At 39.0% G+C, this 25,613-nt stretch overlaps 1 long non-coding RNA gene across 1 annotated transcript in view; it reads left to right on the forward strand.

Moving 5' to 3' along the window:
- Positions 1-7,687: 7,687 nt before the first annotated feature.
- Positions 7,688-25,613, forward strand: part of LOC141956976 (uncharacterized) — a 32,807-nt gene continuing 14,881 nt past the window's right edge. The window contains exons 1-2 of the long non-coding RNA XR_012633037.1: positions 7,688-7,796; positions 7,889-7,996. This is a non-coding gene — a long non-coding RNA (uncharacterized LOC141956976). The remainder of the gene's footprint in view (positions 7,797-7,888; positions 7,997-25,613) is intronic.

Here is a 25,613-nt window from a genome sequence, read left to right on the forward strand (position 1 = left end):
TTTGTAATAAAATTTTTCACCTTTCCACTTCCCATTAGGACTGAATAATTTACTTCTCAAGTGCTTTCCCTGCAATTTACAGAGACCTAGGCTGCTGTAACTTTCAAAGGTACATTAGCGTGTGATAAGCCCTATTTTAGGTCCTTGCTGTGCTCAGTGCAAGAATGGCTACCAAGTTTCAAAGCTCGCACGTTATTTCTTTGGGGTCTGGCAGCACACCAAAACAGCAGCCTCTGCTAAAACAGCCTGGATTCAGCAGACGTGGATTGATCCTTTCTTGTTATGTGTGAGAACCATTTCCCTCAGCATGACCACTGCTTTAATCTTGTATTTTAAACATAAACAGAATGACAGATTTTACAGTATAATCTGGTAGGCACAGCAGCCTTTTAGAAGAATGAATCATTAACCTAGAAGCAATGGTTAAGTAAAAAGGACAGACAGCAAGAAAGGGGGAGAGAGGCAGAGGGAGAGAGATTGGTTTTGTTCATGATTTAACACACAACTGTGATCTACCCGCCTCTAAAATGCATTGCTGGAGTAGAAATAAACCTCGCTATAAGCAGGGCAGGAAAAAGTGGCAATACAAAAGAGTTTGAGGAGCATGGGGAGAGAGGGGAAGGAAAAATGAATTTTAAAATTTTCTCTCCTGCTGCATATTTGAAATGTAACACATACTTTTATGGTGGTAATGTTCTTGTTGCTGTGCTGGTGTAAAGAGACTGAAGAGAAGGAAGGCATGTTGAGTAAGGCAATGCCTCTCATTAGACCAGCTGATACAAGTGGAAAAAAACAGAGAAGAGGAAATATAGATCTACTGTTTTTTGTTATATTCAAGTCTAGCAGTTCAAAAGAAACTTCCATTCTATTACAACACTAGGTCATTTTTGTTTAGAGGATAACTAGATTGCAGCTAACATTGATATATTAATCAATTTGCAGAGGGAGAGCTTCTGGGACAGTTTCTCATTTATACTACTGTCCCTTTTGTATCAGACTGGGCATATTAAATGTAATTTACACCCCTGTTTAAGTTTATTTTACATTGCTATGTTATTAGTGTAAATAAGAATCAGACCCTCTGCTCTTAAACTACTCCCAAAGGTGACTTGAATAATAGAGACCCAAATGTGAAACTGATACTGCTCATTCATTATCTCCTTTGTCTTAGAATAAATTTTGTTCTCATTTATATGATTATAAATATATGTGTAAATGTATTGACATCACAGGTACATAGGTGGAGCAGGAGAATCTGTTAGCATTGCTATAGTTACAGCATTTATGTTTGTTCATCATGTGTACACATGTAGTGTTCTTTCTCCTTGATTACGTCTAGAAGATGTTAGATTGAGCCGTTATTATCTTTAATGTTTTGTTTGTGGGTTGCATGTTAAAACTTCACCCCTTAGGAAGACAGCATGGAAAAAAATAAGCCTTTAAACTTGTGGTTAGGGTTGGTACAGTCTTAAAAAATATATTTACCAATGTATGACTTAAATCCTTTGTGTAACGTGAATTTATGCTGCCCCGTTGTTCACCGCAGTTAGTACTCCCAAATGCATATGCAACCCATGTGATCAGCATTTTTTTTCAGTCATCTCCTGAGCATTGCTTTATATACCTGAGTCACCAGAAATGATTGACCTAGATCAAAGTAGGGCAAGAGTGAGGTCATCCAGTTGGGTGTCTGTTGTTATGTGTCTTAATTTGGTGATGCAGTGATAGACCATGTTATTGTGACAGGATACATCAAAGGGAAATGAGATATGCTTGAAGGGAGTTCATGTCACCAGAAAAGCTTAGGCATGGCCAAGTGTGTGTATATACATGGAGCTATCTGAGGAGACATCCATGGCCATCTATAAATGACATCCTGCTGACCTGCCTATGATGGAGGACGATCATCAGCTGGGTTTCCCGTTTGCTTGAGGGAATGAGCAATAACTCTTTTTTCTATTCTTCATTCAAACTAAGGCATTTGTAAACAAGAAGCAAACTCATACCAGATGGGAACTTACTTTTCATAATGCAAAGACCAAATTGTTATTTAATCATTCCAAATTGATTTACTATGTCAGACATCTCTTCTGTTGCTAATGGTAGGAGCTCAAGAATTTTGGGGTTTCCCCCCTTACCCTAGAATGCAATGTGACTTATCTCCCAGTTCTTATGACTTCTCTCACAAACCTGAAGACACAGATTAATCAGTCATGTGCCAGGCATTAGAAGCCTTTCACAGAAGACGTGCATGCCTTTACCTTCCTCTCCTCTTTCAAGCCATCTCTACATATAAGAAAAAAGGTGGCATTATGATCCTGTCTTTAATTCTTCACAGATTTCTTTTTTTAATGCTGTCACACCTGCACTTCTGAGATGCTTTGCTAACCTTTTTACTCTTAGTTTCTCAAGTGGAGCTGCTGAAAACAGAGTGTTGTTATTTTTCCAGGCAATAGTTGCTTAAATTGTGTCATATAGTCCACATTCAGATTTCTCTTTCAGAAGAAAACATTGCCTCAAACTGTACATACATGTAGATAAAGTACCTCTGCTATGTTTACATAATTTTTTTTTTTTTTTGTAGCTAAGATTTACATCTTTCCATATTATCTTTATACTGCTGTCTCTTCATTTATTTTTTTTTTTTTAACATATTTGTCATGTATGGCTGTGGCTTTCTCTATAAGCCTTCAATATATATTGGAAGCTTTTTATACAACAAATAAGAATTATCTAATTTCACAAAACAAAAGGAAAAAAACCAAAAGATTAGGGTGGGGTTAAAGGCTAAAATTTGCATATAAATGCAGTCTAGCACTTAACCAGGCACGTAGTTTTAACTATAGGAATATTCCCGCTGAAATCTAGGACAGGGAACTGTATTTAGAACAGTTTTTAAACACTCTTCTGACCAACTGGGGTTGTAACAAGTTTTGCATTCAAGCATAACACGATTAACAACCATGGGGAGGGGTGGGGGGTGGGGGGAGGGAAATAGGCTAAGGAGTTATCCTGGGTTGCCTGTAGAGTGGTTTTATTCCTGATGCCTTCTCTTGGTTGGACAAACCATAATCAAAGCACGCTAATGCAGCAGAAGCATGCTGTGAAGCAGCTTGCCAGGCACCCAGGGTTTGTGAGACAACCATTTCTGAACACTAGAGGAAAGGCTGATCTGCCTTATCTTCCTGCATGGACAAGACCTGAAGTGCTAGAAAACAGAGGGAGATGTTAGATCTTGGCTCTTTAGGTTTGCAGGAGAGTGCAGTCAACCTCAGTCAGGCTGCTTTCTTACCTTCCTTCTCCTCCAGAATTAAATCAAAACTGACAGAGTAAGGAAAAAGATTAACATATTTGGAGTTTTGGAACAGAAATACCAACTCATTCTTGTTTATGATGCTTGCCTGGTTTGTGATTTGAAACAATAGAAAAGTATCCAGCTAGATTTTTCAAGCACGTGCCAAACATGAAGTGTTGCCAGGCTTCAACCTTCCTCATGACATCATCTGAAAGGCTGTGTAATTCCCTGCAGAAAAATACCCACAGAGGTCATGGTAGCTTGCTTCAGCAGCTGAAATCTGTTTACTGTCCCCTACACACTTGCATTTGAAGGAGGGTTTATGATAATTATCTAATTTGGGGTATGGAAAAGTTCACATACTGTTCATAAATAAACAGTGAGGACAACTGGGTGGAGAGATTTAAACAAAGGTGTGATCTGGTGGCAAAATAAAAAGTATGAGTTTTCTCTAGATTGCAGACCCCAAAATTGTCTCCTTTATCTTTCTTCCAGAAGAATTTGTGATCTCATGGAAAACTACCAAAAAAACCCCAGCTCTCTTTCCTTCTCCCAATATTCAGTAATCATAAGCCATTTGTCAAAAACAGCATCTCAGTGCTACACAGATCCACTTGATCCCTGTGTCTTCAAAAATATTTATGTAATTCACCAGTGCTCACGTAATTCAGTTAGTCTGTGGAGCTAGCTTAACTATTTTCACCTTGTGGAACAAGAGTTATTAATTGAATTTCAATTCAAACTTTTGTCATACTGTTAATGCACATACTTGGGAGAACACCTTTTAGCTTTCATATTTCAACTCAAATGTAATAACTGGCATGTTGTCCTGAGAGGGAAAAGTTGAATCCACGTATTTCCTATCTTATTCACTCTGTGTCTTTTCTTTTGATTTAAAGAAAGACTACACTAACAGGAACTAATGCGAATTCTGATGTCTTTTGATAAATACCGTAATCCTCTATTTTCAAACTACAACTTTCAGATCTGCAGATGTCAAGCTTTAGAAACATGTTTTCATTACTGTGCTTTGTCTTTTCTCTCTTTTTATGTCCGCAGTGCCGCATGGTTTTAAGCAGTGCTAGTTGCACTCCGAGGTTTTAAAAACAAGTCAAAACACCGATCTTGTATAATCACTAGTAAAGAAATATAAACTAAAGTCTGCATTTTTTACATCAGTTTGGAATTTCTGATGGCAGAAATTTTGTTTTCAGGAATTCCAAAACTTTTTTCTTCATTTGAAAGTATTCAGTTAGTTCGATTCAATGGATACTTCAACATTAGAAACCTACTGGAAGTTTAAAAAAAAAAAAAAAGCTTGTTTTTGTCTTTAAATTATTATGCATATAATAGATATAAAAGGTTGGGCTCTACCATTTTGAAGGTCTCGATGGATATTATGAACAGAAACAGTTGGTTTAACTATGCCATTACACCATTTCTTTTATTTAACATGCTTGTTTTAAACAAAAGAAATCTGTTTAAGTTAATATATTTTTCCCTTCTGCACATTCTTTGAATTTAAAATAGATTTATTTATTTAGTGAGAAGTATTTTAAGGTGGGTTTTCCTGCAGCTGGAAAGATGTTGTGAGTTCTGTATAAATAGTTTTTTACACAAATACCAAAGAAAAAATAGTATTTGCCTAATGAAAAAGAGGTACAGCACTCACCATATTCTAACATTATCTAAAGGTAAAAATGAAGAAGTTAAATTATATTAAACTAAAAAGCTGGCTAATTGAATGGGCAAAGATTTAAAGTATCCTTCTGATCAGAGACAAACACATGAAGTGGGCAGCATACTTTGTAAAATGTATTTAGCCACATATTTTACAGCTTACCAACCAACCAAAAAAGGGAAATCTTCCTAAAGGGTAAAAAAAAAAGACAAACGCAAACAAAAGTAACAGATTACTTAAACCAAGCTAACCTCCTTGATGATTTAAATCATGATTAAAACAAAAAATTTAAATCCTTGGGAATGAAATCAAATCAATGAAAGCTTCGGGTTTGTACACATTTCTCACATGTGCCGCAGTGAGACCCTGGCACACGCCTGCAATACCAATAGTAGTTAATCACGCCTGTTCTTACTTTGGAACTCTCTCCTGGTAATCAAGTTTGACAGGTACCCCTGTCAACTGTACGGTTTAGCTCTGGGCCATAGCTGGATTTTACCCATAATGTTTAAGGAATGTGCAATCCCAGAGTTTTGCAAACTGTGACGTATATGAATGCTAGCCAAGCTGCTACCAGTAGTTTGTGAACCACTTTGGTGTTATATGTGACATGAGGCTGGGAGCAGCACTGCTACCATGGCTGCTGGTACCCAGAGAGACACCTGCCCCAATCAGGCCTGGTTTCTTGCCTCTCACACCCCTACGATCACCACCAGGCAACAGTGACCAGCCTCCTGCCCTCAGAGCAGAGCAAGGGAGCAAAATAATTTTCTCCCAGGGTCTGTGGTGACCAGTCTTATGAAAATGACCATGAACTTCAGGTTCAGAGCTGTCAGCTGGACCTCTCATGCTCCTTGCAACAAAGAGGTCCCTGCCCAGGATCTCCTCAAAACTGGATGGCAGTAAGTATCACAGAAAAAAAACCAATAGGCTTTTGGTTTGACAATAACTCTCACCACTATTTACCCTTTCTCAAAGATTTCTTTCTCATAGGTAGCTATCTGCAATGGCTGCATCAAGGTAAGTTTGGAGATAAGAGTGTACCCAGATTTCCTGCCCTTCTTTCTCTTCTGTTTCAAGTCAGCCACTGTGCTGCAGGTTGAATTTCTCTAGCAAAGAGTGAGACCAACCAGTAATAAAATTTACCATGTGGTAGCTCTGGGGTAGATAAAGAGGCAATTTCTTTGATGCTATAAACGTGTAACCTGCAACAGGGTGATGATGAGTCATTTGGCATTTTCTTTTTACTAGAAACCTACCAGTTCCAGCTTTTAACTAATTGTCTTGCTGGGATTGAAACCTAAGTGAGTCAAACCCAGTTCAGTTATCACAAAAGCCTCCAGTCAAGGGGCGGGCTTGATAGCTGGTCGCACAATAGAAGAAATGTCTGGTTTTATTTCTGGTAAAAGAAGTCATTCTTTAAGAAATTGGATCTGTAAAACTGCAGGGCATGATACAACGATAATAAATGCATAGAAGCTTTCATATTTATTAATTGCACATATTATAAGATAGAAACCAGCCAGAGTAGTTTTCTAAATTGGGATCAAGATTTTTTAAAGCAGCAGCACTTTGAGCTGCAGATTCTCATACAAAACCCACCAGTGAGCTTTCTGAGTATCAAGAGACTGTAGACTGTATTAGTATTTGTGGTAAGGTAAACAAGACCATCATGTGAAGCACACAGCTCCTTAAAATTGCCTCGTTCATATGTCCCAAGATGGACATTAAAAACCAAAACAAAGCAAGAAGTGACACTTTCTAAAATCTTGTCTCAAACCAGTCAATAAAAAGCAACTTTCAGAGATTACTTTCTCAGAAATTACTTGCAAGCTTCCATTTAGTGTTCTGAAACATGAATAAATGGCAAGAAACTGTTGTTATTCCTAGCTTAGAAAGCAGAAACTCAGGCTCTGAAAGTTTATGTAACTTCTTCAGAATTCACAAAGGACTTGGGAATACAACTCCTGTCCTTAGCCTCAAGATCCTCCATCCATTTTCCAGAAATGGGAGATGTTACTGTAATGAGTGTACTGTGTTCCTTAGAGGGGGGGTGAGTCTCCTCCCACCCTATTTTCTTGATACTGTACCTTTGATCTTTCTTGTCAAATTATTTCTTCTGTCTGTCAACAGAACATTTAAAAAGCGAAATGTGTAAAGGAAAAGCTATGCCACACGGCAGATATAAAAAGCAACCATTCTAAAGATTTGTACAAATATTAAAACATACCTCCTACATTTAACCTGGCGTTGCTGGTGGTTTTCTGTTATGCTGCCCAGTGGTATTTTATTGTTTCCTACAAAACTACAAAGGGATACTTAAATTTTTCCTTTTGCATTTATTCCAGTAATTAGTCATGACTGACATTTAGACACATACAGGGTGAGACAACCCCATGCATTTTATTTTGACGTTCCTTGATTTAGGCTCAGTGCTAAAAGAAAACATTTTCCTGCACTCCTCCTCTATATTTTTAAATGAATGTCATCCAAATGGCATTGCCATTCAAACGTTACAGCAAAATTCCTTGCATGCTGATAGTGCAGTGTGGGGAATCTCTAAAATTGTCCCCCGTAGGTTCGAATTCAGCCCCTGAAGGTTCACTTGAGTTTAATTTCGCTAATCACACGGGGACAGTTATTTTTTGCTCTCGCTCAGCTTCTCTTTCACATGCGAGCACACACACCACACACACGCACACACACACACACACTCACGCTACATCCCTCCCGTTCTGTTGCACTTAAGTCCAGATTAGCTCTGACCATTCCTGCACGCAAGCAGAGACCAACACAACACCACGGTGCCTAAGACCATAGGTGGGTCCTTTGCTTCAAGCCAATTTATTCACATTTGCGATGGTAAGATTGATTTTTATCCTGCATTTCTGAGTTTATTTAACTGATTTCAGAAACTGCCACAGAGGTGGGGGCAGAGATCGTCTTCAAGGTTGCTGTCATCTGGAATTTTATGTCCTTCATTTTCTTTCACTCTGTATGCCTGTCACATCGGCTTAACTGTGAGTAGCGTACTAGCCAGTACCTCTGGCATACTGTATATTAATAGAATATTGATATAGCCCAAATACTGTTGTGGGATTCATCATTTGGTAAATCCTCTGCCGTCTGCAGTTTTACAGAGCTGTTTAATTAGCAATTTTACAACCTCCTATTCTCTCATTAAATTAATTAATAATTAAGTTCAAATATAGGCATCTTTAATGTCATAATTATATTTCAGTTTTATGGTCACCAGAGTTTAGCTCATTAGGCAAGGTAGTCATAAACCATAGCTCTATTTAGGGGCTGCGGCACTGATGCACAGGTAGTCTGCTTCTGCTTGGTATTTTTATCCTTCTCACTTTCCCCTCTTCCCTCCCCAACCCCGCCGCTTCTCCAGCCTCCCTCCCTCTCATTGCTCTCTGCTAGCACTGCCGTTTTTTCCTGTGGCAGCTCTTTCTCATTCACATGTTAGTTTTAAAAAATCCCCAACACACACCCTCACAGCTTCCCCCCCACCTACTCTCTGGAGCAGCGCAGTGACGCTGGCCTGTCATGGGTCCTGCTTCCTTGCAAGCCTCAGGGACCACCACCTTCAGGGCTGGGCACACAGCAGTGACAAATATTCTGTAGCATTGTATTGGTGACACTGTACTCCTGTTTGACTGTGTGATTTACCAAGGCATGGGACTTAGTAACGGCGTTTCGCACAGTGTGGTATGCTGTGCATTGTTTTATATGTAGTGGATTTATTTCAGTCATTATCACTGATTAAACCAGCTTAGTTGAAAAGGCAAAGCAAAACTTGGCTTTGAAATTGTTCTTATTTAATTTTGTTTGTGCTCACATAACCCAGGACAGCACTAATTATCTCTTTAGTGTAGCTCATATTTCTAATGTAATTCATATGTAAATTGTAATTTAATTCATACGGGAATGTTTGTGTTCCTTGCATATTCCCAGTAAAGAGCACAAACAGTGAATGTAAACTGTTTGGAAATGAAAACTTTATGTTGCTTTTTTGAACAGTCTTTGATTTGTTTGGGCTTGTTGTTTCTCTAATGAATCGCAATTCAATTGACTGGCTAAGGCCAACATACTCCGTTTCCTCTCTCCATATTTAGGTGCTTGCTCACTGGCCTGCTTTTCCTTCTGAATTTGGAAGGTGGGGTGGAGCTTTCTGCATGCTCACTACCTTTGGAAAAAAATCATTATATGATGACTACTATTAATTATGGGGCACATTTGTATGACTACAGAGCCTACGAGCATGGCATGGCACTCTTTGTGCCACTTTGCTACTCAAACAGAATTGTGAGAGAGCACAGCAAATCTTTAAGAGTGTTATTTCTGGTTCAGTGTATCTGATAATGATAGGTTAAAAATGTAAGCCCAAACCAAATTTTCCACCTAATAACCTTTACATTTTTCTTGCCTTTTAAAACCATCAGACTGCTTAATGCAATATTACTATCACCTCTAAAATCTGCTGCTGCCCACAGCAGAGTGGTCTTTTGACAGAGCAAATCAAAATTTCTTATTTATATGAGTAAAGTGTAGGACAGTAAAAGTTGTTCCCAGGCTCCCGAATTTTTGGGACAGGTTTGCTTGCTGTATATGGGAATAATGCTACAGTATGCTCCAATACCAAAAGCAGAACTAAAAGTAACAGCAAATGCAACAAGCTGGGTGTCACCAGGCGGGCGGACTTGAAGCATGCAAAGCTGTGGGCAGCAGGCGCCCAAGTGCTATTAGCTAGTGCAGCAGACAAGATGAAGTGAAAGACATGAAGGAAACAGAAAGGGTAAAAAGTTAAAATGAAAGAATAATTAAACCTGAAGATCTGGCAAGTTATGGAATGATGATGTAAGATACAGCTTTCTTTGCTGGAACTGCCCTTCACATTTCCTAGGTAAAACTGCACTCACAACAGCAGGGAGATAAATGAATGCATTTCTCATCCTGACGAAAAAGGTCTTTGCTTGACCCACACCAAATGAAGCCACCTGTGCTGTAAGGACTGAAGCCAGGCCCAGAGTCACTGCTTTCCCTGGTGACCCACAACCTGACCTGCTAGTGCCCCCCCAGGTTTGGTGCCACCCCACTGTGTGGTACAGTGCAGGGGACTCATGACATGACGGTCCTGGAAGCCTCTTCCCATGGACAATTGCTGCCCAGGCTGGTATGCAAAGCCTTCAGGGGAAAAATCCTTTATCACCCTCCCATCTTCTCTGTTGCTTATGGCCAGAAGACAGGTGGGGCTTTGAGGACAAATATTTGTGTATTAGTTCCTGCTGCCATAATGCTGAGCTCTGGGACAGGTGGCCCTGCTCACTGGTGGAAAGTTTGCTTGTGCCAGGAAAAGAGGCAGAGGGGTCACAGCCGTGAACAAGCATGCCTGTTTCATAACATCCCTCTACCAACCCCCCCATCACAAAAAGCTCTCTGTGTTTTAGGGCAATCTTGTCCTTCTCAGGCTTTGGGGACCCCCTGCAAATAAGCCCAGCTCAGTGATGTGCAGCATCAGGACGCGATTTAAAGGAGCTGAACGGAGGGTGAACGATGGGGGCAAGAGGGACCACTGGTCGGGTTTGGCTGTGATCACACAACCCCCCCGGCAGCCAGGTACCCTCCAGGGAGGAACACTGCCACATCTAGGGCATGCATTTAAAACATGTGCGCACACACACACACACACACACTCCTCGTGATGACACAAGAGCTGTCCGAAACTATTTTCAATAATTGATTTGCTGTTTAATTGAACATCATGACTGACTAACATAGCTCATTACTTTACTCATTAGTTAATTATCGAAGAAAGTAGGACAAGTCAATAAAATGGAAGGCTGTAAATTCCAATACTAATTAGCACCATTTCCTCAGAGACATATTTAAGGGCAGATTGGCTACCCGAATGTCCCTGGACCTTGTAGATGAAGGGAAAGGGTAGACTTACCATAAATCTAGATTACCGGCAAGCAAGGCTCGTCAGCAGTAAGTAGTCAAGTACACAGGTGCTGAGCTACTGCCGAGCACCCTGTTTGAACTGGAATATTGGAACGCAAGCAGCACAGAAATTCCTATTTTTAAAAGAAAAGGGGGGGGTGTGGTGTGGGTGAGAGAGGTGAGGGAGGAAGCACTCACACACCAGAGAGGATCCATATTTAAAATAAATTATGCAAACTGAACTACTTCTGCAGAGCACATTTGCTTTCCTAAGCTCTCTCTTTTCCAGTCTCTCTCACATGCGCTCACTTCACCTCTCTTTTTTTTCGCAGTCCAAATCCTAGTCAAAACATCAGTGCATTCCTTCTGTAGTAGGCACATTTTTAACGTGTGGATTCTAATTTGTAAGTCTGATTTTGTTATTAAAAAAAAAGTAACGGAAATTAGATTCTGTTATTGCTATTATTTTTTGTATTATCTTTAATTTAAAATAAGTCTGAAATACCATCAGAGGTGGAATTTAAAGTGTCCAGCAGAGCTTTAATTGAGCCAAAAAGTTATTTAAAGCAAATAAAGACAGTCTCAAAGATGACTGGGAGAAAAGAAGGCAAAGGGAGTGTATATGTATGTAAGCATGTTTGTATTCATATATATTTTATATATACATGAGCTTATATATACATGTATATATATACACTTATATAACAAGTGTATGTATATAAAACAATACATGCAGACACAAACATCCATCCACATAAAGACATACCTACTAAAATATGCCTATATAGGGTTATTGTTGCTCAGTAGGGGGAAATCAGCAAATTCCTTGAGTTCTGCAGTTTAAAAGCCCCCAGGTCTTACTGGCTGCCTTTTAAAAATCAACACAAGAGGACTCAGACTATGAAAAGGTTCTGTTGATATACTGGCACACTGTTGAACAGTTTGTCTAAATTAATTATAAACAACTTCCCATCACTAAGGGATCACGACATACATATTTTCTTAATTCCTTTTATCTGAAGGCACATCTTGTGGGTCTTTCTCTTAACAAATAACCATTTTCCATTTTTGAAAAATTAATTTCTAGTTAGGTGAATGAAAACGGAGATCAAAAGCATTACTTGAGCTCAATTTAAGCAAAGAAATCACCCTAATAGCTCTCAGTCTGGAGCTTTAAATATTTAGGAATTCTAAAAATATATTAATGGATTAATGCAAAAAAAAAATGCTAACAAATGTCTATTACTTGACTCACTGTATTTTGTACCTACAATTCTGATTATTAAGCCACAAGTTGTGATTTATTTCTAAGTGTTTTAAAAAAAGTACCTTGCCAAAGTGTTCTAAAGATTGTACGGATTTTTTAAATCAGCAGTTTTGAGAATCTGGCCTCTGGTGCTAATAAAGCAAGACTGAAATTTAGGGCAGAAGGGGGTAAATGTGGTTGTTTTGCTTAAGAGAAAGCTCCTGGTAGAAATAATGCAAGGAAAATTCTTTAATGATTTTAGTAAAAGTTTTTTTTTTTTTAAATAAAGACATAATTTATTACCCATGTTTGGAAGGGAATATTTGTTTGGGATGTTCTCTGCATTAGTGAAGGAATGAAAAAATACACACCATGTAAAATTGACCTGGGACAGAACAGAGAGGAAAAGAATTCCCCAATTAGATGTTCACTCAGCGTACACTAAGGCACAAGGTATATACAGCATACACAAGCACTGCATACTTGCTAACAGTTGGAAGTTATAAATGAGAACATTCAAAAAAGCAGCAGATGTGCTCTCTGTCTTGTCTCCAGACAGTGCTGAGCATTGTTTGATACTGAGATTTTTCTTCATGGTTCTGGTTAGGTCATGCTGGATCCCTAGCTATGCTTGAATGCCTTGGCTAAAGGGCCTAGGGAAGAGTTCCCAGAATGAACAGCCAGCTTGCTCAGCCTACAAGGGCTCCATGTACACGCTTGGTATAGAAATGGGGAGAAGGCTGGGAGAAGACCCAGCCTCAAGCTTTGAGTCATGCTTGGAGCCACAAACAGCTCTAAAACATACACTGAGGTTTAACATACACAATGCTTGCATTTTACACTGACGTTTGTTGTACATAATATAATGTACATAATGTAAGGTAATTCTCATTTGCATTTTTAACTTCTTGTCTGTATCTGTTATTACATACTCCAAAACTGGAAGCACATTTTGGTTACTAAGTGCAATTCCTAGATCACTCCATGCCAGCCAGTGTTAAACATACAGACTGGAAGTGCTCTGATGAATTTGCAGCGGTCCTCTTTTTGAGACGGGCCCCCCAGGCCCCTGCAGCCTTTAATCAGCTGTAACTGGAGTGAAGCTGTCAGCTCCTGCTTGTATTCTGTCAGCTTCAGTACCACTTAGAGCATCTCTGACAAATGCACAATGCACATTTAACAGTCAATCTGTGAGTAAGCTTTTGATTTTGGAAGAAGCTTTCTAACTTCTAACTAACAAGGGGAAACTTGTAAATTATTAGGGAGGGAAATACAGAAAAAACATTCTTCAATCAAACTCTTGTTTTATGGAGAAATCCAGATGGTATTTTTTCTTTAGTAGGATTGGCTCAGTCCAAGGTGAAATTCCAGGCAGTGCAAGACAGAGAAAGGGATAGCATATGATAGTGACAACTCTCCTCTTCTATCAGACAAACTGTGCTAGCTGTATCGTAGAATAGCTATTGTTAGTAGTATTGTCATATAAATTATTCACACTGAAATATTTGTTCAGCTCTGGTGCATTCATAAGTTTCCCATTAAGAATTCAAACTTAAAGATCTCATCCAGCTGCACAAATCTCCCTAAAGACTTTTTCTCCACTCACCTACCTCTGGTGTTGCTTCAACAACATACAGGTCTAAGTGTGACTGCTTGGGACAAGTGACTTTGAGCAAAGCTGTTCCTGTATTTTTAAAGTACTAAATGCATTTCAAAATAACGTAAACCCCCCATCCACACTCAAGAATTCTTTCTTAAGTTTAAATTATTTGAAGACTTCTTCCTTATCCATTTCCTTCCTGATGCCTGACAATTTTTTCTTCTTTCTTTTTTTTTTTTTCCTGGGGGGGGTGGTGTGTGTGTGTGTGCAGTTTATGGGCTGAGCCTATTATTTGCTACTTAAAGGTCCTCCCTCTTCCCTTTGGGAGTTTAAAAATTCTAATATTTCTGCACAGAGCTCACTCCTACAATATCCGTGCTGTAAATGCAGCTGAATCTTACCTAACGGTGACAAAAATAAGGCCATGCCACATCTGAGCAAACTGAAGGGTACGAGGGGAAGAAGGGACAGACACAGATTCTTCACAAGTCAAAGCAGTCCATAGCATTCCATTTCCCCACAGTCCCCAGGGTAATGTCATTGCAAGAGGGAAATTATTGTAACATTAGAACACTGAGCTCCAATAACCATGCCAATCCCTAGGGACTCTGCTGTTTGCCATCCCACAACAAAAAAATTCCCTGAATAGGCTCCTTCCCTAATCCCATTAAAAACAGTTTTCCCAAGGAGAGGACAGAAACTTCCTTGAGGTTGATCTGAGTTAGAGTCCTCAGAAGACAGTATTTGGAGGCCTTCTATGCCATTTCTGTAAAATGGGAATGAAAACACTTCTGGTCTCCTGAAGGCACCACATGAAGATTATGGCAACCTCATCCAGACAGAAATTAGGAAATTAATTCTAAACTAATTAGAAATTAAATTAAGCATTGGAGCAATTAATATTTATATGGCACCAATACATAACTATTTATTACTAGTAGTATTACTGTTGTTGGTGTCACTTTTACTATTTTAATTATTTATTACTCTAGCACTTAGAAGTCCCCACCACAGATGAGACCACTGTTGCACCAGCCAAGCAGAACAAATGATGGTCCCTTCTCCAAAGGGTTAAGGAGCAATGACCATTCTTGTAGAAGTTCTGGTCCTACCCATACAGAGAGTTGCATAGTGAAATCTGGAAGATTATTTAAAGGGAAAAGGGTATTAATTCACATTGCTTTCAGTGGGAGTTAGGTGCCTAACACACATTAAATCCAGGCCTAGATTAGTCAGTCGCAGCCAGTGACAAAGAACATTTACTGGCAGATTCAATAAACTGAAGCACAAGGAAAAAAAAGCAGAAACAAACTTTTGTAGACTTCAATGCGGGAACGTTTCCAACCATATTTAAAAAGAGAAAAAGTTTCACACAAAGCCAGGCCTACCCATCTTGCAGAAGTCCAAGGAATAAGCAGCATGCCAAAAAGAGTCCAAGTGAAGCCACCCATCTTCATTACGTATTAAGTAAGAGGCAGACAAATGAGGAAAGCAATACATATTTGTGCATATATTTGAAAAACTTTTCTTTCCTGCAGCTAGCATTCATCAAATTCTCACTGCCTCTCCCAGTCAATTCTCTCCTTCAATTAACCAATAAGTCAATTTGTTCCTTCCCCATCAGAAAAATCCCTATCTCAGCAAAAAATGCATCACTTCACTATCAGATCAATTCACCCGTCCTTCTTGATGCTCAATCAATACACTCCTCCTCTGCATCTGCTAAACAACAAACAGATCAGTGGAAAGAAACCTGCCTAGGAAGATTCTCTCCTTTTATTTGCCATACTACATATGTACAGGTGGCTCGCTGGGCACTTCCTGAGCATGGCCAACATGCAAAACAGTATGTAGAGAATTGGATTTTAAAACAACGTAAATAGGTGAGCTTTTATTTCCAATAACATTGAAGCTGTTTGGCTAACCAGTGGAATTATATGCTAAACCAAAAGTGCATTCAAAATTTCACTATATAAAAGTAAACAGAAAATTGAGGATGCAATAACAGAGCATTTTTGGACAATATACATCTTGTACAGATCACAGAATCATTCAGGTTGGAAAAGACCCTTGGGATCATTGAGTCCAACCATCAGCCCTACTCTACAAAGTTCTCCCCTACACCATATCCCCCAGCATCTCATCCAAACGACCCTTAAACACATCCAGGGATGGTGACTCCACCACCTCCCTGGGCAGCCTATTCCACTGTCTGACCACTCTTTCTGTGACAAATTTTTTCCTAATGTCCAGTCTGAGCCTCCCCTGTTGGAGTTTAAAGCCGTTCCCTCTTGTTCTGTCAAATCATCTATTCCACTGAACTATTCTTAGTTTAATAAAAGTAACAAGTGCCCATACACAAAGCTCTAGACATCCTTAGACTGCAAATAGAAACAGCTATGCAGAAAGAAAAAAAAAATTGTATTCAAATAAAGAGTGACTGTAAACCAGGGACTTTTCATTTGACCTCACCAGAAACCATCAATAAAGTTCAGTACATTCAAGACGACTTTGCAGATCAAAAATGTAATGAAATACGGTATTAGAAAAGCACAAGCTTATCCAAGAGGTTGCACCTTCTGTACAAAACACATACCCAGATACAAGCGCAGAGACTCCTTCAGCATGGGCAGGCATCCAACCCTCGGTGAAATACAGTTACCTTATAACAAAACAAAATGGCAATGCTCAGCAGGTTAGAGCATGAAGTTAAAAGTCTGTGTTTAGATTATAGAAAATAATGCAATTAGCCAAATTGGATAGGACACTGATATCAGTACTCACAGAAAAGACAAGACAAGGAGCTCACTTCCACCTTCCACCTAGAAGCCTTAGGTAAACTACAATAAGCACTCCATCTGCCGATTAGGAATTAAATTTTGTGAGGTTATATTTTGGGGGGTTTCTCCACTGTTTAGAAGTGTAAACACTTAAAATATGAACTGCTAAAAGCAATGGGTCCTTGCTTAATTGTTTTAAAAAGTCCTGCTCAATGTCTTTTCACTTTGGTTTTGTTTTTTTTTCCCCACTTCAACTGTTTGCTCTCTGGAGCAGTGAGACCGGGTATGGAGTATATCTTTTACTTCCAACTGTTTATCAAATCAAAAATGAAAGCTACACCTTTTTCTCGGTGATCTTTTAAGATTAGTGGATATTTTAATAACTACAGTGCTATTTGAATATTTATAAATAAAAAAAATCCATAGAATAGTAATGAGTTTGCCATTCTCATTCGCTGCCTGTTTCTTAGATCTGTTTTGCCATTAACTGATAATCTCAACATAGTAGCCCAAGTTAGTCTTGGGCAAAATGTTTCAGCTGCCTATTTTATTTATGGAAGAATGCAGATCTGGGCCAACCCAAACTGTTCATAAACTTGTGCTGAATTTTATTAGTAGGTCACCTGAAACTAGAAAGAAACAAATTCACAAAAGTCAGACTGCCCCTTTCCCCTTATTTCAAAACCATGTTTCCATATATTGTTTCAAACTGATTCTCTTCTGTTCCAGGGAGAACCAGGTCTCAGTTTAACCCACTTAATTGCAACTTTAGGCACCAAAATCTCTCTAAAAACACCCAGGGAGCTGTAGTCTCCTCTGGGAGTCCAGCTGGTTTTCAATGCCTTGCAGCTGGGCACCTCACTTGCGTCAGAGCTCAGAGTGTAAGGGCTCCTCCCTGCAAGGATGCTGCATCCCAGTTTAGGTACTGACAGTACCCTAGCAGTGAGGTGGAACATCACACACTACCTTCAGTTTAACTGTCTGCAGCATAAAAGAGCCAGGGGTCAAGGTTATAAAAGATGCTACAAGACATACAACGATTAGAAACCTTTTCAACTGAAAGGCTAGACCAAGATACATCTTCTCTGAGACAAAAACATCTTCACTTTTGAGACAGCTTAAGTCTATGTGTATAACATATACACATGTACTTCGCATTATACATTTCAAACTGTGAACACATACACGTGCATTGCTAATCACTTCTGATACGGCTTCTTTTGAGAACACACAGAAGCTGAGACTTTGGCACTGTCAGCACTGCAATTCAGTTTACCACTGATTTTCTAGGCACAGCAAATGGAGACCTTTTTAAGACTGAAAACTCTGAGGCATCTGACAGTGCGATCTCTCCAGCCTGACCTTCCATAATATAGACATGAGTTTATTCTGGATCATAGCTGATTATATGTGCCTTAAGACTCCAGGACAGGGAAGTAATCTCTCCTTACTACATTGAACTGCCTTGGGCTGGGTAAACACAGGTTTCTAAGTGTCACCCCACAACTGTAAGAGCTGCACTGAGGGGAGGGAGGGGAGAACTAATCTATGCACAAGATTATAGAGGGCAGAGGAGATTGCAGGACATAACTGTGCCTATCACACTCTTTGTGATCATCACCCAATGGTTCTGCCTTAACCTGGGAGGACAGAGAGAAAAGAGGATATGAGATTTTTTTGGCCAAGCAATTTACTTCCACATCGTGTGGTAACAGGGAACAATACCTATACATCACTTGACCAGAAAGATGTTTTCATGCTGTTGCCCTTGAAATCCTTATTTTTGTTAACCACAAGAATGGCTTTACTCTTCTTCCTCTCCATTCCCTTCCCTTTCAGCTCCTAGTAGCAGGGAAGGGGTCGGGGCAGCCTGCTCCTGGCCCCAGGGAGGAGGTGGCAGAAGGCTGGCCTTATTTACCTTAGCCATTTCCCCGTGTAATCTGGGTAATCGTGTGGCTAATCAGCGACGCGGAGGAGCCCCCCACGCCGCAATTCACAATGCCAACCCATTCATATTTCATACAATAGGGTATTTAAGTCATTCCATGCCTTGCCAAGGCAATTGCGTTCCCTTTGTTCCAGTGTTTTGGGCAGGGGTCTCCTGCCCTACCCCCTCTTTCACACCAGCATATGTCCTAGCTCTTGCCTGCTGCAGCTGGACAAGGGCTGTTGTTTTTGTTTTGTTCTTCAAAACCAATGAATCGGTTACGGCACTGTGAAATGTGGGTTAAAACAGTCCCCGCATGTATGCATACATTAGTCATTTGCTACACTACAACTTCACAGCAAGGTGACCGAGGAGGCAACAGTGTTCATGCTCTTCCATTTTGAATGGGCAATCTGTTGAGCACAAAAGGTAATAATAAATAAAAGACTGACTGCACGTATTGTTTCAAAAATGGCTCGCCATGCTATATCAAAGTGAAATAACAGTGTCTCTACCCCAATGTACTGCAACCATAAAGAAAAATCAAAACCTGCTCTGTAACTGAAAATTACAGGGTTCACGTTAGGATATTGAATATTAAATTCAAATCATATTCCTGCAATAAAGATTGCTATTGCTTATTCACCTTTACTTGCTGCCCCTCTCACATTCAAGATGGACTGAACTCAACAACCTTACAGTAGTGATAGGGTCTGATCTCCTTTTTGTACAAACCGAAGCCTACAGTAAACACCTGCAGTTCAGGATTTAGCCCTCATAGGGTGTGTTGATCTGTGGATCAAATTGGCACAGAGGTATTGCCTTCATCTGCTAGACTAGACCATCATCCCTCTTCCAACCCTGCCTGGTAATGACAAAAACTCAATTCTCTACAAAAAACTCTTTTGCACCTTGTACAAAACTGGTGTTGTGGATCCATTTCTCTCCCAAAGCATAAAGAAACGACACATCACAGCAACTCCCTCAAAATTAATATTACAAGCTAAGGTTAAAGTTTGGAACAGAAATGCATTTTTTATTTTTAATAATAACCTTAAATGCATTATTGTGTAATTCATGTAATTAAAAAGATGTGTTTAATGACAAGCTAGAAAATGTCATTCGTTCCTGGTTCAAGTTCATGCTACTCCACGGATGTACTACTGGTGCTGAAACATGTCACTCGTGATTTTTCTCTTAGAAATGCCTGAGCTGTATTGTTTGGCTTGAATTCAGCATTTGAAAGTTCACACCTGTGCTCTGTATTACAATCAATTTTCATTTTTACTCCTAAAACTGGAAAAAAAAAAAAAAAGTTTGGGGCCTCAATCTTGAGAGCAAATTTTCCACAGAAATCTAAGCCTTCTGCAAAGAGTTAATTAGTCAGCACATATGCAGTATTTTACAGACTTATAAATAGTACTGTATTGTATAAAGTACGCAAAAGGAAAAATGTGTAAGCATGCTCACCTAGCTATTTGAGTGCTTAACTGTAAAGCTAGAAACCAGGAAATCAAAATCTTGAGAGCAGTAGAAGGCGCAACACAGATGTATTTAAACTTTCATTTTGATGATCAAAGAAGTTACAATATCCTGTTTCAAAACTCAGTTTTTAATGTCAGTATTTTGAATCCTCCATTTTTTTCTTTTCTTCTCAAAACCCAGAATAACAAAAAAAAAAGCTTGTCAAAACTAATCTTTCAGAGCAGACTCTGGCACTCCTATGTGCAGCAGCAAATAATCTACCTGTACATCTCCCCCTGAATTAAGGCAGATTTTGTTGAAATTGCTATCCATAGAATTTATACCACTTGAAAACGATCCTGATACAGCTGAATTTGTAAATGGTTATCTCCCCCAGCACCCAAACAGCAGGGACACAGCTACAGCAATATAAATGTGCTAATCCCAGCACGACGTATTCCCACATCTCCCTGTATCAAATCATTCTAAAGGGTTTTCAATATACAAGTTAATTAGCTACAATGAAGCAGCAAAGTAACGTCTAATGAAGACCAGGGCTTAAAATACCAGAAGTGGCCTGTTGTACCCTTTCCCTCCTCTTTAATATTGACATATTCTTTTGAAATGTGTTACAGATATAGTTCAAGTGTAATTTAACAGCAGATAGAAGGCACTTAATGAACAGAATGGTTTTAACTATATGGTAAACACATTGGACATTTAAAAATATGCATATTTAACAGTATCTACAAGAATACCATTTCTGTATTAGCATCTAAAAATGCTGCTGCCATACACTATATACACTATAAAGACATATATACACACTTGTAACACTGGGCAAGAAGGTGACACCATTTTTTTACTGAACACATGACATTATATTCTAATTACCTACTCAGTTTCTTATTTCTGAAAACAATCAGTGCATGGGAAAGCAGTTGCATACATTCTACTCAAAAAATTAAATCTCTAAAACTAATTGCACAGAGTTAAAATTATACAAACCATCAATGCCTGACAAATATAACTTGCAGAGAGAAGATTAAAAAAAAAAAAATCATAGGAGAATAAACTTAATTACCTAAGAATTACCTGCTTTCAGGAAAACAGAGTTGTCACAGTTGCATGCTTCAGATTTATCTCAGAAATGAAAAGCCTTAATTAATTAAATTAAGGTCCTGATCCTGACTGGATGTGGAAGTCAATGAGACGTTACCCATACAACCTTATTGCTGGAGTGGGACTGAACACTCCCTTTTGCTGTCTATCAAAGATGAAGCTCATCTTGTAATCCCACCACTTCATTAGCACCTTTCCAGCACATTATCTTTGCCCTAATCCTCCTGTCACTTTAGGGATTCAGGGTCATTAGAGCATTTGAAGGGTCAATGTTATTGTCGTGGAGGTGTGAATTGATCGCTAAGATGACAACTGGTGACAAGTGTACTTTATTAGTCTGCTACTTTGCCTCTTAATTGCTACTGATTAGCCTGTCAGAAAGAAAATTTGGACTCCTTCTACCATTGCCAAAGATTACATTGCTTTCTACTAGGACATCTAACAACTTCACCCCACCCCACCCCCACCCCACCCCCACCCCTTGAAAAGAGCCCATTTAGACATAATATATTCACTCAACTCAGTAGAAATATTTATGTGAGTAAAACCACAAAGTAGGGCCCTTTAACCTTCCCTTTACATTTTGTTTAGCTTCTGATTGATAGCAGAATTTTGCTGTTAAAAAACCTCAGATATTTCTGATTGTTACTTTTCCTTCCCAAAATCATGAATAGGATCATCTTTTTTCCAAAAATCCCGTTTTAGACATGGCTGTCCTTACTATTTGAATGGATTTCCAAGAGGATGTGCTGGCTCTTCAAATATCACATTGCATTTAAACTACACATTAAGACAAAACAACAAAAAAAATTAAACTTGTGCACCTTGCCAGAGTTCACATGCTTCAAGTCTTAATTGCTGCTGACGACAAGAATTGAACGTTGAGTCATGCAGGGCACATATGCCAGCAGCAAAGAAGTACACTTAGTATTTAGTTTTACAGAGTTCCCTGCTTGAAGAGGGGGAAAAAAAACCCCAACACATAAACTTTTCAAGCTAGATAGCTAGGATAGAAAAATCTTAGTGCAGCATAAATGTGCTATCGTACTTGCTCGACAGCGACAATCTTTGCACTGCTGGTGTTTTTGTTTCATAACAGGTTAACATATCTATAAGGATTATGATTAGCAGCAAGATAATATGAATGCAGATCTCTGTAAACTGTCCGCTTTTATCAACTTTAGTTCAAAAAGAAAACAACTCCCAGATCTGTTCCTACTCCAAAACCCACTAAAATTCAGCTTCTGGATTACACGCCCTTCCAAAAACAAGTGCTAAACCCAAATCAGCAAAAATTAAGAATTATAAGAAATGTCTAATCTTGAATTGTGCACTGGATACATTATAATATGAATCTAGTTGCTCAGGATGAATACTTGACCTTCCTGGAGTCATCTGAAGTGTTCAGGGTTATTTTACCAGATCAGTATTTCACATCCTAATTTTCAAGGATGACACATTTCCCATGAAGAAAAGCTACTTCATAAAATTCAGTGACTGGGTCTTTGAATTTACCTGTGATCAAAAGAAAACTTCAAACAGTTTGTGCAATAATATGATTCCTCCCTTCCTCTTTTAACCATGCCTACGTAGAACTTTTGCACAGGCATTTTGTTTGCTTATTAAAAAAAAGCTTGAAGATGATGGGAACCTTTAATTATTTTTTATTTGATTTCAGTAGAGAAAAATAGCAAATACCTATGGTATTAGTTGTCTAAGAGTATGACTGCCTTTTATAGATAGTTGTACGTGCATAGTCCTGTTCAAGAAAAACAAAGGTTCTTTCACTTTACCGACACAGGTTAATACAGAGCACATCTGCTCCTATCTAAAGTATTGTTTAGTCTTCTGGTCCCACTGTCTTCTGCAAAAAGATCTGGCTCAGTATTTTAATGGAAGTCTCTGTAGACCCTATTTTAAAATGTAGCTACTTTAACTTCACCATTTTGAGCTTTAAAATATTTAAATTTAACTAAGGCAAGGCCCATGTGTGGTCAGTGTAATTTCGGTCTGAGTGACTCACGTCAGTTTTGATTAACCAGTACCTAAACAGTTTGGCTTACTGAAACAAATTGGCCTGTGTGGAAATAATACCCATACCAGCTACAAGAGGTATTGGGTTGATGAGCATGATAGTTGGGAGACAGAATATATCTGAGAACCAAATGGAGAAGGTAAGCACCATTGAGGTCACTTCTGAAACAAATGTTTATGCTTGCTTTACACAGTCTGCTGTAACAAACACAGCCTTAGAAAATGACCATTATCTGGCAGTATTTCTGGAAACATATATACCTGGACATTCATGCTAGAAGATGGGTACTAAGAAACAGAAGACATTGTAAAGGCATTGAGACAAAGTGGTGCAGTGAGATGTGGTTGAGATGTTTCCTTACCATTGCCACTCTGTTCATTCAAAGTTTGGTTCCCATGGAATGTAATTGCCTTCCTGCAATAGAAAATTAGTGAGCAGCTGTTCCTGGACAGAGACTGGCTGACTAACCATAATCTACTCTTTATGGATTAGGTAAATCATAAGGTCAGATAGATTTTTGGTTTAAAAAAAAAAAAAATAAAAAAATCAGGTAAACGATGCCTGCTTGTCTGGATAGCTTTTCCAGTGATTTGAGATCTTTCCATTTTATATTAGAAAACATGGACTGTCCTGCTGGACAGCCTTTAAATTTTAGTAGAAGTAAGCATCAGACAGCAATTTCTATGGTCAAGCCACTTCATGTTGTTTAGTGGTTTGCTCCAGGGCTACTCACAGATCAGAAGAACATTGTCCTCTTGGTGAAGTTCCCATTCCACTGAAATCCAAGTACAAGTTCATCTATCTTTCAAAAAATAATTCTGAGTAGGTCCAAAAACTCACAGGAACAGCTTTCAGGAAATTCCTATCAAAGAAGGTAGTCCTTACGTGAGATGTGAAACAGTAGCTCAGAAGAAAGGACACTGAACGCCTTGGGAAGGGGGATCTTAGTGTGCTGCAGTGGCTAACTGCTCTAACTTGATGGCACAGACAGGACGACATCGTGAAGAAGAAAATAGGTGATACTACCTCTACATCTGGTAATGAGAAAACTGCTCATTCATACTGAAATATACTTTGATGTCCATACTTAAAGGACAGGGCAGATAATTTGAAAATTTTAAGAGAATAGTCACAAAATTAAAGGACTGAAATATAGGACCAAAACTGGGAGAAGACTGTAAATTCCTCCTGGAAGGAAAAGTCTAGTATCAAAAGAGAAACTAGGATCTCCTGACTAAAGGCTGTGAATAGTCATACTTTGAGCTGAAGGAGGCCATATATTTTTCAGCACATACTCCTTTGCTATGACTGAAGAGAGACTGTTCAGTAACGATCCATCCTCACAGGTAAAGCTGAATGGTTTTCTCAGAGACTTGCTCTTTTCAAGCAGAGCATCAGCAGATGATAAGGTACCAGAGTCAGCTCTAGGGTCCTTGTGGTAGAGGCCATATCTGATGATAGCAGCGAACAGTTCTAGACTTAGCATCTCTGTAGGAAGTATCCCTGACCCTACCAATTTTCTCCCACTGCCTGAATAATTCTAGGGTTTCTTCCCTCCCGTAGCCTTGGCTTCCCAGACTATTGCTCTGGTGTATAATGCCCAGGCACAATGAAGCTACTGTGCACGCCAGGCCCTCTCACAAACAGCCCTAGTAAATAAGCCTAAGGATGCCACAGCATCACAAAGAAATTAAGGTCGTCTTTTCCTAAAAAATAGGTTGATATTACGCATTGGCGTTAGCAGAACTTCCAGTTCAAGAGATAGCTGTTTGGACAGGCAAAGCTCATGAAGTCCTGCTCAGATTGATAGCTTAGCTCAGAACTCTGGCATTTGGATTAAAGCAGTATAGAAATGAATCTTATATTTGACATTTAAAACACTTTCAAAGGGAACCTTTTCCACTGCCTGTAGTTTCTTAAATCATAGCAGAAAGAACTGCCATGGCAGAACGGTGTGAGAAATTACTTTCCAACTGCTTCTGTTTTCCCACATTATGACTGAAGACATTAGTCCCTGAATCATTTTACATCCTGGCATTATGTGCAACAACACTGTGCGTAATAAACAGACGATGCAACAGAAAGAAAATTTAAGAATTCATTTCTCCTTTCTTTTGGACAACATCTAGAATATAAATGCAGTTTGTGGCAGCTTCTGCTGAAAGAAAAAGGGCTGCTTTTGGAGGTCTAGCATGACTAAAAACTTCGGATTTATACAGTCTGGCTCCTATTTCCTGTGTGACCTTGGCAAAGTCACTTATTGTAACATTTTCAGAAATGGATGCTATTTCCTCAGGCTTTCATTCTACTTCTCATCTCCAGAGTATCTGACTGTTTTGCATGTACAACCCATATCAAAAGTAACTGTCTCAAGGGACTTTATGTAATCCCTGGATCTTGATCCTTTCAGGGATTAAGAGCTCTTTGACATAACATATATGGCATGATTTGTTAGCTTGTTTCAGGACATCCCAAAAAAACCTTTGGGTTTCACAGAAAGTTTTTATGGACTAC

Source organism: Athene noctua, chromosome 2, assembly GCF_965140245.1.
Source record: "Athene noctua chromosome 2, bAthNoc1.hap1.1, whole genome shotgun sequence".
Lineage (NCBI taxonomy): Eukaryota > Metazoa > Chordata > Aves > Strigiformes > Strigidae > Athene > Athene noctua.